General features: G+C 43.0%; 1 pseudogene; it reads left to right on the top strand.

The window, feature by feature from the left end:
- The first annotated feature begins 2,587 nt into the window (after positions 1-2,587).
- On the top strand, positions 2,588-3,623 carry LOC114903792 (annotated as a pseudogene).
- Positions 3,624-4,065: the final 442 nt, after the last annotated feature.

Raw genomic sequence — 4,065 nt, 5'->3', positions numbered from 1 at the left:
TTTATACTGGGGTATAGCCAATTAACAATGTTGTGATAGTTTCAGGTGCACAGCAAAGCGACTCAGCCATACATAAACATGTATCCCTTTTGTCCCAAACTCCCCTCCCATCCAGGCTGCCACATAACACTGAGCAAAGTTCCCTGTGCTATACAGTAGGTCCTTGTTGGTTATCCATCTTAAAAATAGCAGTGCGTACATATTTAAAATGTGTAAACGCATAAAACCACTTTCCCAGGCATGAATCAGCTGATGGCTCCTCAACATGCAGATAGGAAGCAAAAGGAAGAATAAGACCCAGCAGAATGCCTGGTCTTAACTCAGAAACCATCAAGCCACATGACCACCTGACCTGCAGATCAAATGTAAATGTGTCCATTAAACATTCTCCAAAGATTAATTTCTTTCATATCTTTTTGGTATAAATAGCATTAAAACATTTCTTCCCATATGCTCATGACTTGCTTATGCCCTCCCTCCGTACTTGCCCACTGCCCATTGAAAGGCTCCTCCCCCTGCCCCCCAGAACTCCAGTCAACACTGATCTCACCCTTTCTCTGGGCATCATATCTGTACACTAGACATTGTCGTTTGATGATAATATTCTTTCCGTTACACCCCGAGACCTCTCTAGAATCCAAGCATCATTACTCCTCTGTTTAAAATGATAGCCAAGAACAGTCTGTGTAGAAGGGGTCTCGCTCTGACTTTCTGCCCCCCTTCTACCTCTTATGGAATAAACCCTCCACCCCAGGTCCCTTCTGTCGGCTTTCCTTGCCCACACGAAGCCATCACAGATGGTTTTATCGCCCTTTCCCTTGAAGGTATTGTGTGTGTGATGTTTATTTATAGCTAATCTCCTTTTAAAGTGTATCTACATTTAAAATGTGAGTTTCTGCATTTTAGAATAAGAACACCTTATAAATCAAGAAGCAAAACAGGGTAACAGCTTTTCAGAGAATATCCAATAAACTTTTGAAATCTCTGTCCCATTTTCAAAAGGTCAGAGTGTAATTTAAATGAAGCATGGAAGGGTTGCGATAAAGTAGCAGCTGTGTAGAATGAATACCTTTCTCGGTACCCACCAAAAAGTGATTCATATAACAGCAAAGGTCTCTTGAACTAATGAATAGCTGTTAAAGATCTGTGCAGAGAATAATATGTAGGTGCAGGGCAGAGACTTCTGGAGTTATAGCTACACTATAATTGAGTTCCCGGCTGGCAAAAAGACCTTTGAAGACCGATTATCTCTGTTTACCCACAGAACAATAAAAGTTTGTAGAAGCCTATTTCCAATCATTCACTATTTCCACTGAACTAAAATTCCTCCAGTGCAGCCCAGGCTGTGGGGCAGAGAGCTTTTCATTTCTGCACATGGACTCAGAGACACCAGCTCAGGTCTAACCGGGGGTTTATGTTTTAGGGCTGAAGATCTGATTAGATGGTCAGAAATTCTAACCCTCCCCCCACCCCATCCATTCACTTTATAATAAAATACAAGCTTTTTTTTTCTTAATCCGTTTGCTCACCTATAAAAAGCCCCTGCTCGTCATTGCTCATTCGTTTTGATATTGACAAATAATCTTCCATGCTTTTTTACCCACTCATTCAATGATTTCCAATCTGTGGTCACATATATGTTCAAATGCATAAACGATGGAGCAAAAACGCAGTGTACTTTACATCGTTCACTTTTTAACTGACTGCCATGAATACAAAGCCCCAGGAAATGGGAATCATTTCCAAATCAAGAGTATTTTGTTTACAGTCGTTTTGAAAATAATTAGAGGGAGTGGTTCCAGTGCCCTAGAGTCTGCACTTCCTGAAATTTCCCTACTAAAGATTTTTCTCAGGGTAAAGATTTATTCGGTGAGCTGAACTATTCATGCCTTTATTTTTTTTCATTTTTATTGGAGTATAGTTGCTTTACAATGTTGTATTAGTTTCTACTGTACGGCAAAGTGAAATCAGCTATACGTATACATATAGCCCCTCTTTTTTGGATTTCCTTCTCATTTAGGTCACCACAGAGCACTGAGTAGAGTTCTCTGTGCTATACGGTAGTTATCTAATTTATACATAGTATCAGTAGTGTATATATGTCAATCCCAATCTCCCAGTTCATCTTAAAGTAACAAAGAATGAACATGTGGTATACTTCATTCAATGCCCACCTCCTTCCTTTATTTCATTAGCAAACAGATTACATGCAAGTATATCTAGGGTAGAAACCTCACTTCCTAAAACTTAGAGTTAAAAGTCGGTAACTTACTATTTATTAACCTACACGTTTGCAATATATAATAGATGATTCTTAGAGGGTAAAACACAAATACTCTATAAAAGTGCTGAAAACACTATTAAGAAGAGACTTCGGCGTTGCCCTCCAGCGCGGGTGATGAAAACCGAGCCAGAGTGGGAGGCAGCGTGGCTGCAGCGCCGCGGGGAGGGCGGCTCAGGTCGCCTTCTGCAGCCGCGTCTCCGTCAGTTCCCGTCGCCGTCACGGGGGCGCCGAGCAGCTCCAGTCCTGGGCCGGGGCGGAAGCTGCGGTCCCGCCTCAGCGCCCGGAGGACACGCGGGAGGGAGAATGAGCCAGAGGGCCACGCGGGTGCGTCTGTTTGCCGCCGGAGGATGTGGTGGCCCAGTGGGAGCTATTCCGACATGTCCACTGGAAGTTGTAAAAACACGGCTGCAGTCATCTTCTGTGACACTTTACATCTCTGAAGTTCAGCTGAACACCATGGCTGGAGCCAGTGTCAATCGAGTAGTGTCTCCCGGACCTCTCCATTGTCTAAAGGTGATCTTGGAAAAAGAAGGGCCTCGTTCTCCGTTTACAGGATTCGGCCGCAATTTACTGGGGGTGGCCCCTTCCAGAGCAATATACTTTGCTGCTTATTCAAACTGCACGGAAAAGTTGAATGGTTGATTCGATTCTGATTCTACCCAGGTACACGATTTCAGCTGCACTGGCAAGCATTCACTGTACATTTCTCCCGAGAAAAGAGTGACATTGTGTCATCTCATGCTTTCCATCCGCAGGTCACTTCCTGTAGAAATATGGACTAACTTAAACCTCGTTTTACCGCAATCACAGCGACCAACCCCATTTGGCTGGTAGAGACTCGGTGACAGCTTGATGCAAGGAGCCCTGGGGAAAAGCGAATGGGCGCTTTTGAGTGTGTCCGTAAAGTGTATCAGACAGATGGACTTAGAGGATTTTATAGGGGCATGTCTGCTTCATACGCTGGCATATCAGAGACTGTTATCCATTTTGTTATTTATGAAAGTATTAAGTAAAAACTACTGGAATATAAGATTGCTTCTATGATGGAGCATGAAGAGTCTGTAAAAGAAGCATCAGATTTTGTGGGAATGATGCTAGCTGCTGCCACCTCAAAAATGTGTGCCACAACCATAGCACATCCACATGAAGTTGTAAGAACAAGACTGCGTGAGGAGGGAACAAAATTAGATCCTTTTTTCAGACGCTGTCTTTGCTTATTCAAGGAGAAGGCTATGGGTCTCTTTACTGTGGTCTGACAGCTCATCTGGTGAGACAGATTCCAAACACAGCCATTATGATGGCCACCTATGAATTAGTGGTCTACCTGCTCAACAGATAGCACCACCAGGCTGCTGCTATAAAGGGGGAAGACCAAAAGATACAGTGGACCATGGAGTACCGAAGCCAGCTTGGTGGATGGAAGGAAAGTAGTGTGGGAACACGGAACTATACCTAAGTGGAAGTTTGGTTGTAGGAATTAAAGTAATCATAACCACATTACTTAGTCTTTTAGTAATGTGAAAAAAACCCTTGGCTGCCTCCAAGAGAAAGCCTTTAGAAGCGCTCCTTCTTCAAAACTGCCATTTCCTCTACCACGTCCACAGGACACAGTTGGCATTTTGTTGATTTATGGCAATCAGAGTATAGTGTTTATTCCATGAGCACTTTTGCAGTCTTGTAGACAAAGCCATGTGTAACTATATACTCTAACTGTCCAAAGATAGTATTGGCAGTCATACATTTCTAACTTCTGTATAATTCCTATAAAACGGAAAAATAAC

Source organism: Monodon monoceros, unplaced genomic scaffold (genome assembly GCF_005190385.1).
Source record: "Monodon monoceros isolate NGI ecotype Baffin Bay Population unplaced genomic scaffold, NGI_Narwhal_1 Super_Scaffold_21, whole genome shotgun sequence".
Classification (NCBI taxonomy): Eukaryota; Metazoa; Chordata; class Mammalia; order Artiodactyla; family Monodontidae; genus Monodon; species Monodon monoceros.
Note: the sequence above shows the minus strand (reverse complement) of the source record. Positions and strands in the feature narration are given on the sequence as shown.